Below are 14,545 nucleotides of genomic sequence, written 5' to 3'. Positions count from 1 at the left end.
ACTGACTACCAGAGTACCTATGGGAAACAGGTAAGATAATTTTGTATAAAAAAATGTAGCATACTTTATGGCAATATAGTACATTATATAATCAGACCAGTCTTTCTGCTCAACGTCTAAACATATTGAAGAAAAATATTAACACATTCTTCAATGGCACTGGTTAGCTGGCAAGACCGTAATAAAGACCTAAACGAATGCTTTGAGAACATATTTAACTGAGTATATTCAATGAACCAAGGTAATCTGAGCTTCAGTCTTTTTATTTTTCCTGAATGTAGAATTAGGATAAAAAAACACAGAGTATGTCCAAGGTGGACAGCCTAAGAAGAGAGTCCCCAGTAATCCTGACACTTAAGACACTTAAGAGTTAAATAAAAATATCATTTCACCCTGACAAGTCCCCCAACACACACACTTGGAAAGTGGGGTGAAAAAATCTCTGGGAATTCATAACTACAAGTCCACTTTCAAGCAGGTTTTTAGCCTAAATTCAGACCTCAGTAGTTCCAATGACCTCAAGCCAAGAATTCAGTTTTAAGTTGTTCCAATTAGGAGTGACCACAGTCACCTGACAAAATTAAATTCAAAACCACTCTGAAGGAAACCACCTTTATCCAAGGTTTCAAGAAATTCCCACATAAACTTAAGAAAAATTAACAACAACAACAAAAAATTTACAAAGTACACATGGAAGCATGGCTACAACCAGCAGAAAATAGAAAGAGCAGAATTACTGCTGAGAATTTAAATTAAGTATGTAGTCTTGTAAACATATATGCAAAGAGATCTGAAAAAAAAATAACACTTCTAGAAATGAAAGATAACTGAAATGAAAGAACCAAGGAAAGTATCTTGCATACAGAACATCATACTACACTCTAATTCATTTCTTCCCCATTTTCCTTCCCCAAAACACAAATATTTTGATTGAATGAGCAGGAAATCTGAATTATTTAAAAGCCTGAATTATAGTCTGTGTTTGCATACAGTTTATTAAATCTATTTCTTGACAACAAACCAGACGATTAAAATATTAACAAAGAGCAGGAAGTGGATAAGGATGATATATTTGAGTGTTAACGAATGTTTCCAATCTAACTTCTAAAAATTACATGTGCACTGCAATCTTACTTGCTGCTTTGTCTAGAAGATTCTGTTTATCATGGAAAGTAACTGGCTAGGACTCAGATCTAGATATACAAATTATAAAAAAGCTCAAAGTGGCAAAGTTAAAGATCTTACACTTGCCCATTATTAACAACAAATAATTACCACACCCAATTTTAATTATGGTAATACCTGAGAATGTAGACTCATGCAATTTTCTAGTTGAAAGGAATTAGTCCCAAATTGTTTCAAACCTTTAGTTCCTCAATAGTATACTATTTCCTTGTGCTGATCTTCTCTTTCAGTATCATAATGAAATAAGCCCAAATAATTTTGAAGTTTTGGTTCAATACGTAAACAAGAATACAGTGTTTTCATTACTTAATGACTTTACAACTTCCATTCTTGATTCTTTACCTGAAGGATCTACAACAGCAAATGTCAAAAAAGATAACAGGAAGAAATATTTTTCTCCCTCACTAAAGATATAAATTATTATTTCCAAAAACTGAATTGACTAAAGTTTTCCATCCTCAGTCACCGTGATTGTAGCACTGAAAATCTCATCACTGGCAAGACTGCAGTTGTCAAGATGAACTTCTCAACAAAACAGGGTAAGGAAAAAAGGAGGGCTATTATTTATATAATACATATATGTGTACATCTATACACAAATATACAGACATATTTACGTACACATATACACATATATTTTAAAGACACAGATAAAAGTTGCTGAGGCATTTTGCTCCTAAAACAACACATAAAGGTAAATTACTCCGGTATAACTATCATCTCCTAAGTCACCATTTTCAATTTTTCAGGAAGCAGTGTTACAATATTGTAATATGCAGAAATAGAATCTTCCATAAGTTTATAGTATGCAGACACTTTACCTTTTAAAACAATTCCAAACAGGACTTCATTAAGTTCAATGTATCATTCATGTGCTCCCTTGTTTAATCCTACTAAATTCTGTTAAGTGCTTCCTTTCAGATTCTAAATATGCGTAACAGAAGAATTGTTCCTGGTTAGTCTACTGTCCACGCGTAGGTAGAATTGGATGGGTCACCGAATTTACTCTTTCCCTTTCTCTATATCAACTCAATACACCTGGCTTACAGACTGGTGAAGTTGGGAACAAAAACTGGTGACGTGTTATTTTGGATTAGAGACTAAATAATATGGATTAAAAGATTTTGATACGTATGTAATATAATGATTAATTATACCTTTCCTATTACCTGCAGTTTGGAAACTAAAATCCAAAGAAGTAAAGGAGGAAATACGTATCCTTACATTCTAAAGAGGACAGAGAACAACTAAGATCAGACAGTCTCTTTCTGGGAGTACTCTGCCACTGTAGTGTGCAAAAACAAAGGAATGATCTCAACATGCTGAGGGTACTCAAAAGAAGAGACTATACTTTCACTTAAGATCTTAAGTCAAATATTAGGGTATACTGTAAATAAAGATAAAGGTGATATGGTCTATATTATCATTGAGCTAGTAGTCTATTGTGCTAGACAAGATTTACAATTACAATGACCATAAGTACAGAATACTTCATGAGCACAAAAGGATACTGTACCTAGATTTTCATGTCAGGAAATGATGATGACATATATAAGTTGGAACCTTAATGATACATAGGAATAGTGGTGTGTGCGTGTGTGTGTGCGCGCGCACGCGTGCATGTACATGCATGTGTTGTGTGAACTTCATTTAATAAAGGGTTAATATAGAAAGAAAACCAACTATCTCTGGAAAGAGTAAAAGGCCAAATCATGTGAACCATATTAAGGAACTTGTACTTTTAGGACAAGATAATAGAAAAATTTTACGTAATGTTTTAATAATCAGGTTTGTTTTGAAATACATGAAATCTATGATGAGAATTACACAAATTCAAGTTCAAAACAGTTCTAAGCCAAACATATGGCCTTAAGAATGATCTGAACAAAGGTAACAAAGTCAAGAGAAACTACAGAGGAAGGAGAAAATCTAATATAATTTTACACTGATGGGATGATTTAAAAAAGAGAAACTCTTCAAAGTGCTTAAGAGGGTACAAATAGAAAGACATTTAGAGAAACAAGATCTTGCGATGTCAAGAAAATCAAAAGAAGAAAAGTGTCAAGGGAGTGATTATCAACATGGAATGCTCCAGAAAATTAAGAGGGTGATGACTAGATAATTGAAAAAGTTATTCCAGTGAGTTAAAGAACTAACAGATAACAAAACTTTAAGAGAGTTGAATAACTTCAGGAGCATTGAATGCTGAGAAAATGGAAACTCAGCATACAGATTATGCTTAAAAAAAAATTTGTAGAGGGGCAAGAGGCAGTAACCATAAGAGAAATATCAGGATCAAAGAAAGGATTCAGTCTTTTGTAATTGAAGATAAATAACTCAACAGATTCTAAGCCAAAGAGAAGGATCTAATGAAAAAGTAAAAAGATCTAAGAGAATGAGTCTAAAAAAGGTAAAAAGAAACAGGCTGAAATATAGCCTCAAAAGATGAAGAAAGAATTCCCTCTCAAAAAATAAATGTAGGCAAAGATTAAAGGCAAAGTTATATAGAGTAATATAAAGTATAAAAGAAGTTGATGGATGGAGGTCCTTGAAGATGATCTAAAGAAACTGAAGCAAGTTCATTTACAGAGTATGAAGGTGTTGGGGTGAATATCTAGGCTGACAAAGATGAAAAGTTTGAAATGCAGGCACAGGATAGAAAGCTAAATGAAGATTACTGAAAGGAAAAAAAACAAAACAAAACAAAACAAGAGCTGGCTTAACTGGAAATAGATGCTATTCCGAATAATAGAATCAACAGGTTCAATTTCAGTCTTTTATCTAGGGATGCTCAGTGACTCCAGAGCAAAAGCACAAAAAGTAGATGACAATAAAACTATGAGGCTGAGCAACATCAGATCCTACACTTTTATCTTAAATAATGACAGTTCGAGAAAATAAGGATTACACAATTTTAAAGATTTTCAATAGAAACGGACACCATAAAATTGGAAAACATAAAACCATTATTAGCGTAGAGTATAACATATCCACTGCTACTTTGAAAATGTCATTCATATTTAATTTTAAATCATTTAATTCTGTGAGTTTCCACACACATCGTTCTCTTTAATGAAGTCTTAATATAAAACTGTATTTTGCAGCAAAAAACTTTTGGTTCCAGCTTTAAACAGAGCCACACATATGAATGGTTACTTAGAATTGAAAAAATGTTATCAGAAAATAGTTAATAACTTCAAAATTTTTAAGTTAACCAGCTACTCCAAACATAAAGGCTTTTATATTAAAAAATGCTATATATCTCCTAGGTAAATTCTCACTAAACAATTTTCTGAAAACTGCAAATACCCTCTAGGCATTTGATCATCCATCTAGGTTTAAATATGTAGTAACTAGAGATTTAGAAAGTTGCTTTCACATATTTATGCAATCAGATTTAAAACAAATAAAAGTCCAAATTATTTGACATAACTAAAAGACTCTGTAGCTCTTGCCAGACTCTCCAGCTTCATTTCATATCCTCTCTCTGAATGGTGATTTGGTCTGTAATATCTCTGTACATAGCAAAATGCCCAATATATAATTCACACTTAATAAATATTTGCTAACTAAGTACATAAATAAATAAGTAAATCTTTACTTCAGATCTTTAACTTAGTTAACACCAAATTTACAGAAACAATATGAAAAGTTATGAATCAGGAATCAGGTTACAATTCCAGTTATAGCTCATTCTCATATATAACTTTTATTAAATATGACTATAGTCTAAATATGCTTTTTTGCTTACACAAATACTAAAGCTATTTTATAAAAATGAAAATTTAAAAGCATGATTTGAGTATGCTAAAACCAACCAATGATGTAAAAACAATTTAAAAAATTTTTAAAGAAGTTAAAAATGAATCAAATATGAGAAAATTGCTTTCACTGAAAGGATTTTTGACAACATAATACAATATGATAAAAAGAGAATGGGCTTTGGAATCAGAAAAACCTGTATAAAATTTGTCTCTATAAGCTGTATGAAAATAGTATATTTCCAAAATAGTTTGTACGAATCACTTGCAAACTCACATCTCACATAAATGAGCACTAATATTAAGGAATGATTTAAGAATATGTTATTAATATTGCATGCCAAAATAAAATGTTTTAAGTCACAAATTTCAAGCTATAATTTTGAGCTTCAAAATCAAATTTTCAATGTCAAATGTATGGGGCGTCTGCATGGCTCAGTCAGTTAAGCATACAACTTTGGCTCAGGTCATGATCTCATAGTTTGTGAGTTTGAGCCCTGCATCAGGCTCTATGCTGACAGCTTGGAGCCTGGAGCCTATTTCAGAATCTGTGACTCCCTCTCTCTCTCTGCCCCTCCCACTCTAATGCTTTATCTATGTTTTCAAAATATAAACATCAAAAAATGTTAAATGTAAAAATGAAATCAAATGCATACACACATTCTTGCCCATGAATTCCGGGAGGCCACATCCATCAGCTTTCCTTCCTCTACTGAATTATCTACATATATATAGATTGATTTTCTCTTAGTCTGGCAGACTGTTTTCAGAGATCAAATATCTTCTGGCAGTAAGACATACCAATGAAATGTATAATTAGAAAGAATTGAAAATTGTTATTACCTATTTATTGAAAATATATTAGCATTTAAAACTCAATTATTTTTTCTCGTGTTTGAAATAATATAGTTTCCTTCAATAACTGAGTTCAGAATGAAAAACATAGAATAGTAAAGTAAAAACTATTTGATTTAAATTAGATAGAGAAATGAAGTCCATTAACTAGAATATATTTCATGGACAGTAAAATGAGGAAATTCCCAGTTGACAAGCATAAAAGTATCTCAAAATATTTTATAGGAAAACAATTACCACTCAGATATTTTATTTTCTTAGGTGTATAATTTCCTTAAGGTATAATCCTCAAAAAAGATGAAGTTTTGATTTAGCACAATATTCCAAATGATTCCGTATATATTTACTTATCATTCACAATACGTATATATACCACCTATCAGTTTGCATTTTAAACTATGTATTCAAAGATCAAAAGGTTTAATTTTGATACAATCCAATAAACTGGCACTATTTAGAATTTTCTTAATTCTACTGCTTCATATTTATTCTTTGAAAATTAATTCTTGTGGGTATATTTATGCTATTATGGATGTACTGATACTGATTATCCTTAGAATACAGATTATTTCCTATAGACTTCCCTGTAACAAAATCAAACATGGATTTAGATTTCCTATTGCTTTATGTTTTGAAACTATAAACAATTTGGGGTGCCTGGGTGGTTCAGTCAGTTAAGCGTCTGGCTTCGGCTCAGGTCATGATCTCATGGTTTGTGGGTTCGAGCCCTGTGTCAGGGTCTATGCTGACAGCTAGCTCAGAGCCTGGAGCCTGTATCGGACTCTGTGCCTCCCTCTCTCTCTGATCCTCCCTGCTCATGCTGCCTCTCTCTGCCTCTCAAAAATAAACAAAAAACATTATAAAAAAAAAAGAAAAACTATGAACAATTTGAGGGCTCAGTCTGTTCAATCCAGTAACTAGGACAGATTACTTTCTGCCACTCTCCAGAGTTTTAACACTGAATTTATAACCACATCTTTCATTGATTCTGTATCTGGCTAAGCAGAATGGAATACATTTTTACAATATATACTTTTGTTTTTAATATGTGCTTTTGGCTTTCACATAAGGCAAATAATCTTGACCAACGTCAGAATCATGATGGATCAAAAGTAAAGTTTAACAGAAAGAGAGAAAGTAAGCATGAATCCAAGATTTTTGGCCTTAACTGTAAGGATGAAGTTGCAATTAAGATGGAGAAGACCAAGGGAGAAGTAGATATGGGGTTTGAAAGATCATAATATTTCATTCTAACATATTTATTAGACATACAAATGATATCCAATAGGTAATTGCATCATTAGTCTAGAGATTAGATGAAAGGTCCAGGATGGATATAAACATTTGGTAGTAATGGAAGAACAGATGGTTATTTAAAGCCATGACACTGAATATGAATAGGATCTCCAAGGGAGTAAATATGCACCAAAGAAAGTATGGAGCAGGCCAAGTACTGAGCTCAGGAAAATGAAAAGAAACGAGCAGACGAAACTTGAGGATGCAATCAGTGAGGCAGAGGTGTGCTCAAAGCAAAATGAAATGCTTCAAAGAGAAGACAGTAATCAGTGTCAAATTGCTGTTGACTGGTATAGTGATAATATAAGAAAAAGAAAGAATTGTTAAAACATGTCTGAGTAGGTATGAGGGAATGAAATCTAGAATAAAAGTGGAAGATTAGCCTTTGTGGGGGTGGGGGGGTCAAGGATACTTTATCAGAATAAGAGAAAATACAGACTTCACAGGTACTGATGCAGTTAGGTGGACAGATCTGGTGGTGGGAGCTTATGAAATTTCTTTTAATTACTTTTATTTTCTCAGTGAAACAGGAAATAAGATCATCAATCAGGATGACAGGGGAAGTTTGGGAATTAATACTTAAATTCATCATATATTGTGTAGCCTGCTGCCTTAGTTACAAAAGAGAGTGAAAACGTTGTAAGTGACAAGGAAGTTGGGGCTATTTTCAGCTTTCACAGAGTATCTCAAATGTCAACAATTCCCAAAACCATACCCTAATATAATCAGAGCTAACCCTCAGTCTCCTCTATCCTCAACTAATACAGATTCTTCTTCAATAAACTGCCAACATTCAATATTATACTCAACCTAATCAGACTTCAAACACTCTCAACATCTCTACATGTTCTAAATATCTAAGAATAAATCTATCACTCTAAGATTAGACCCACAATATTTAATCATTCTAGAATCAAATGACTTTTAGCAAAGTTTCTCACTTTATTTTTTCCTAAAACATTTAGTATTCTTACATATTCAAAGGTGTAACATTCTAAATATATAATTGAATTTACTCTGTACTATGGCAGATATTCACTAAGGTTTTATACTTTCCACAAAGCAGGAAGGATCAATAGGATCTTAAGTACATTTATTGTGCTTAAAGGCACATTCACACAAACAAAATAATCATCTACACAGTTGTTCTTGCTATGGCATTAGACAAATCCTAAATATTTAATATGTAAATATATTTAATATGCAAGGAATTTGAATACATTAAGTTTATATGCTGATTATAAGAAAATATAGACATATCATAAAAAATTTTCACCATAATGGTAATCAAGAATTTTTGTGATGAGTCATGGAAAATATGAATATCTGTTAAGGAATGGAAAGTAATATGCCTGACCCCAATACATACTCTTAGTAAAACTATACCACTAAATTTTGGTGGATTTTTCCTGAAAGTTGCAGGAACATGAAATAAATTGCTTTACAGAAGCAATTAAAACAATTTTTAAGATAAAAAAGCTGAAAAATAAGTCTTGAACTATCACCTATATTCTTAAACATCTAGCTTCATTATTTAACACACTATGACTTTCTTTTGATTAATAGGTAAAGGATTTTCAGAAATCTTAGTATCTTAAAAAAGACCATGAAAAGTCATTAAATATTCCATATACCACCTGATTTCTTCTTATTAAATATTTTTAATGTTTTATATTTGAATGTACAAGGATGAAGAAAGGATTAATTATGTTAATTTTTAAGAGTCTTAAATACAAAGAAGCCCATATGCTTCATATGAGATCATAATATGCTTTAATATTATAAATCCATATCTCTAGTTTTCAGGTAAATCATATGGGCAAAAAATAAATAAGGAAGCTCTGTGTATCTGTCAAGGGTATGACAGAACACATTTTTAAACTATGCACAGAAAAATATTCACTTAAAAATATCCACATAGCTGTGACTGGAAGGACACCTTAGAGTATTTAGAAGTTCTACAAATTCATTAACCAACAGAGGTGATTTGCTAAAAATTCATCCCTTATAACAATGAATATCACTTGTAATTATATAAAATATAGACATGAAAATTGTATCTAAAAACTGAATGTACAAAAATAGATAACAATATAAAAAGGCATTTATAAAGTCAAAATGAATATACACCAAATTATTTACATTATTTTAAAGGGGAGGGATGAGAAATGAGCTTTAACTTTCTCTGTATTGCCTGTATTTTAATAACAAGCAGTTATTATGAGAAAAAGTAATCATAATTTTGAAAGAAAAAATTCCTATAGCAATGTTTTCCTTTTTACGGCCATATTTATATAACTTATTTTACATTAAAATAATTTTATTTTATATAATTACCGCTATATATTTAGTATTATTAAATATAACAAATATGGGAAGGAAAAAATTTAAAAAGATAATCATAAAATGCCTTATTATATATCGAGTATTATATGTGACATACTTTTACATCTTCCCTTTTGTGGTACCTGCACCAACAATTTATAACTATGTGAAGAGTACTAATATCTCCATTAAACAGATAAGAAAACTATAAATCCAATGATCTGACAAAAAAATCATACAGCTATTAAATGCTGAGATATGATTCAAACTCTACTTTGATACTACATGGTCCCTGAGAGTCTTGCACTCCATTCTACCCAGAAGGCATTAAAAAGCATTGAGCTGATTTAATAATTTCTTTTCTTTTTAAGTTATTTATTTATTTTGAGAGAGAGAGAGTACAGGATGGGCAGAGAAAAGGAATCTCATGCAGACACTCCAGAGTCAGGGCAGAGGCTGATGAGGGGCTCGAACTATGAGCCACAAGATCATGCATGACCTGAGCGGAAACCAAGAGTTGGATGCTTAACTGACTGAGCCATCCAGGTGCCCCTGACCTGGTAATTTCTTAACAAACTTCACTATCTAACATCCAACACATATTTTCCTCATAAAAATTTTTATTATAGTAAGTACTGTATAATTATTTGACTAGACCTTTCTAACGTCATGTATAATTTAACAAATCTCTGTAGTAGTTATATATGATTTAAAAAGTAAAAGCAAAATCGTAAGTGCCAAACTAATAATAATTAAGTAACTTTTCACATAAATAATTTCATAGATAAGGTGAAATGTCAAACTATCTTAGAGGTCTAATATCAATAGGAAGATGAAAAAGTACATCAAAGATATCAAAATTCAATATTTACAGAGGTCTGTCAGGACAGAAAATCTGTTTTTATTTCTCCATTTTGCTTAATTACTACAGCTTTTCTTTTGATGACAAAATTCAAATTTGTAAGATTTCCCTATTATGTGAATAGGGCAAAAAATAATTAAGCCTTAAAAAACATCTATTATTTCCCAGTGATGGACCAACGCAGCATTTTGGTAAATCTTACTTAAATTTTGAATACTGCATTTCTGAAATCAAGTTTGTAAGTAGTCTAATGCAAAGAGGTACAGAATAACAGTAAAAAAAAAACCAGGTTCATCATTAATTTGCTATACAACATATCATTTTAACTTTCCCTGTCTTATTATTCCTAAATTGTAAAACAGATAAGAATTCTTGTCTACATTGAAATTTTAAGAACTGAAATAAGTGACAGAACCTAGGATCTAACTAAGGCATGATTAATAAACTACTTTTATATGCTACTTACTTTTATTAAATAACTTTTAGTTAATTGGTTTTAGACTTTTAAAAACAAGACCATCACTTTTCCCATTAATGATAATAGAGATAGTTTAAATACTCACATAAATTCACAGCCAGGCTCTAAAAGATACTGCACTTAGATAAAACTATTACTTGAAACATCTTTCTGAGTTAAAATTTTTTCAAAATTTTCCTCAAACAAAACTGTATTTGTCCTGCAGTGGTCCAGTTTCTACTTATTTTTTTTAAGTTTATTTGTGAGTGAGAGAGAGAGAACAAGCAGGGGAAGGGCAGAAAGAGAAGAGAGAGAGATTCCCAAGCAGGCTCTGTGCTGTCAACACAGAATGCAATGCAGGGTTCAAACTCACAAACTGTGAGATCATGCCCTGAGCAGAAATCAAGAATCAGACACTTAACTGACTGGGCCACCAGGTACCTTTCTACTTATTTCTAATGCAGTCTGCTGAATTATTTGAAGGGACTTAAGAAAAATATGCAATAAAATCAATATTTTTAAAAAATCAAAGAAAAGAATTATGTTCAAGAAAGCTGCAATACAATTTCAAAGTTGAGTATTCTGTCATAAAGGGCAATATTTCTTGCAGTTTGCTTCACTGCCAAGACTGCAGAGAAACTGAAAGCTTTTCCTGTCAATGTACATTTCCTAAAAATAAAAATACTGTTTTCGATTCTTATTTATTTTGCTATATTGCCATGTAAATATATCAGCAATATTATTCCTTGATAGAAGTACAACATATAGGATTGCTATTCACATTCATAACCATCTATCAAACTATATACTATTTGTAATACTTTCATAACTTTCACAAACTTCAGGAAATGTTACTAACACATATCCCATGTAGATAATTTTAACAGTGAAAAGATTTTTACAAGGACTGAAAAATGGGATTTACAAAGTAAAGGGTCTGTCAGCATTCAAGCCCACCAGCATGAAACTATATAGTAAGAGTAGCAGCCCTCCACTGTAAAATTACTAATTTTAGTAATACAGTACATTAAACATGCCATTTGAGATAGATGCCAACCTAAAGTGCCACATATGGCATATCTCGCTTATTATCACAGTTTGTGTTTTCATATCCATTCTAGTTCTTAAACAAGATGTCAAATATACCAATTTAGCTAAAAATGTGATAAAGCTTTCAGAGGAACACACCTTTCCTTAAACAAAATAGGTATACACTTCAGAAGAAACTTTAAATATTATTGTAAAGAAAATACTAGACTGGAAATTTCTAGTTTAGAAGATATATATAAATGTAAAATGGAATATAATTTCAAAGACAAAATTCACAAAAGATGTTAAATTTAAATAAATGCTACTTTGAAACAATTCACAACCCAAAATTCTTCAACATTTTTCTCAAAGAGAACTGCAAAAAATGTATGCAGTTGTCTTACCTTGATTATTTATCCCCATTTAAGAACAAGTCATGATACCATACCATGACAGACATATCAATTTGAAGGCAGAAATTTTGCTTATTCTTCCTTTTTGTATTGAATTCAACTTTATACAACTGGTATTACTGAATTATGAATAGCACTTAAATAAAGATTACACAGAGAATATTTTCACTTCAAATCCCCATCTGGTGCTTAATGTCACTTCAGCTGTTCAATTTTTTAATGTTTCTCTACACAACTAGCCAATAATTTCACAGATCAGTATAAAATGCTAAATAGATTTTTAATCTCATATTCTAAATGGAAAAACAGTGCCATATTTTTCAGTCTTTCATTAATTAATCTAATTTTGATCGATTATCGATTAAGACTGATTCCTATATGAAATAAATATCAATGATGGAGAATCCTGTTGAATCTCAATAATCAAGTGAAATTCCAAATAAAATAATTATATAGCAGAAAATTCACCTACAATGAATAAGAAGTTTCAATTTTTATTTTCATTGACCAATGTCTCTCTCATATAACAAAGCTTTAGTGTTAGAATGACATCAAATTCACACATTAAAAAAAATGCTATGTTGTGCAAATTACAAACTTTCATCAAATTAAAAATGTATATACCTGTTCATCACATGTCAAGAGAGCTAAAAAGGCCTAATATTCCCGTAACTTAAGAAATGAGGAAAAACTGTATCAGATATATGATTCAAAAACAAACTTGTAAAAGAAATCATTCAAGTCACTAATTTTAAATGTGTCTGCATGGAAAACAAGATATGTAAAAGTGAATAAATGTCAAAAATAGATTTCTATCCACACGATTCCTCAATACAGCAAAACATTCTTCACTGGAATTTGTCCTTCACTAGGTCCCCATGCTTTTCTCCTACACTTGGCAAATAACTGCTTATAAAACATAACCAACGTATTTCTTAACATCTTTTTCTGTATTTCTAGTTGCCTCACATTTCCCTTTGTCTTTTCCTTTCAAAACAAATTAGTCTTCTCTTTAATTCTACTTATATTGCCTAAACAGAAACCACATTCCTTAGTCTACTACTCAGCTCTACTTTTAGGTAGTTTAGGCAATCTTCCTCCAAAGTACAAGTATCACTATTTACTTTTATGCAAATACGTGCATAAATTTTCATTACAGTATTGTTGTGGGTCACTTTATAGACACAACAAACATTTTTTCTTTGAAAAAGTTCTTGCTAAAAAGAGCAGTTTGTAATTTTCAAACAAACTTATGTTTTTCACATGTAATACATTCTCTCTTATCTGTAAAAATATCTATAATATCTCCCTATGCCTACTTTTCCCCAGCAATACCCACTTTTTATCCCAGTAATACCAGACTATTTTTGGACCCTTGAATAGAACAGGAATTTTCATATTACACAGATATATTTTGTATCTCTGCTTCAAATGACTTTCTACTCTTGCCCATCAAGCAAATTAAAATTTAACCCTTGGGGGGGGCGCCTGGGTGGCTCTATCGGTTGAGCATCTGACTTCGGCTCAGGTCATGATCTCACAGTTCGAGCCACACGTTGGGCTCTGTGCTGACAGCTAGCTCAGAGCCTGGAGCCTGTCTTCGGATTCTGTGTCTCTCTCTCTCTGTCTTACCCTCCCCGGCTCACACTCTCTCTGTCTCTCAAAAATAAATAAAAACCATTAAAAAAAAAAAGAATTTTAAAAATTCAACCCTCAAAACCCCCTTCCTCTTTGAAATTTTCTTTGAAGTCCACCTTCTCCCCTCAAGATCTGGTCGCAGACAGAGGTAGTTTCAGTATGCAGACACAATTCAATCATTATAAATTTACTAAAATTTATTATAAACAGGTATTTATCTTTGTTTCTTATTGCTCTCTTGTGCTTGAGAGTAAGATCTTCAGAGAATTGTACACCTAGTTCTAACTCCAAAAAGAGTACATAAAGATGCATCAAAATGTTAAAATCTGGCCACGGTAGTTGCAAAGGAAGCAGCCAGGTAAGGAAACACAACAATAGAATTATTTTAGCCAACTATTCTGTACCAGCTTTTAAAACAATAAATAGAATTTATAAAAATGTAGAGGACTAAGCATAAGACGAGATTAGCTACTAAATGTTAGATGTTTCTTGTTCACTGTAGCAAAACTCAATGGACTAATACAAAAAAATTTGTATTTCATGCATTTCTCCAAATTTTAACTGTTTAAAAAATAAAAGACTTAAGAAGCCTCAATTTGATAACTTTCCTAAAATTTTAATTTCAAATAAAGTAACACATAGTAACACCTTGATATTTGAGTTAGTCAAATTCTAAGCAAATAAATTCTCCTCTACTATGTAACTAGTACACTTTTTTCCTTCA

The 14,545-nt window shown here is 31.6% G+C and overlaps 1 protein-coding gene across 3 annotated transcripts in view; it reads right to left on the bottom strand.

The window, feature by feature from the left end:
- Positions 1-14,545, bottom strand: part of NOVA1 (NOVA alternative splicing regulator 1) — a 149,446-nt gene that overhangs the window by 122,501 nt on the left and 12,400 nt on the right. The window lies entirely within an intron of this gene.

This window comes from Suricata suricatta, chromosome 9 (assembly GCF_006229205.1).
Source record: "Suricata suricatta isolate VVHF042 chromosome 9, meerkat_22Aug2017_6uvM2_HiC, whole genome shotgun sequence".
In the NCBI taxonomy this organism is placed as follows: domain Eukaryota; kingdom Metazoa; phylum Chordata; class Mammalia; order Carnivora; family Herpestidae; genus Suricata; species Suricata suricatta.
Note: the sequence above shows the minus strand (reverse complement) of the source record. Positions and strands in the feature narration are given on the sequence as shown.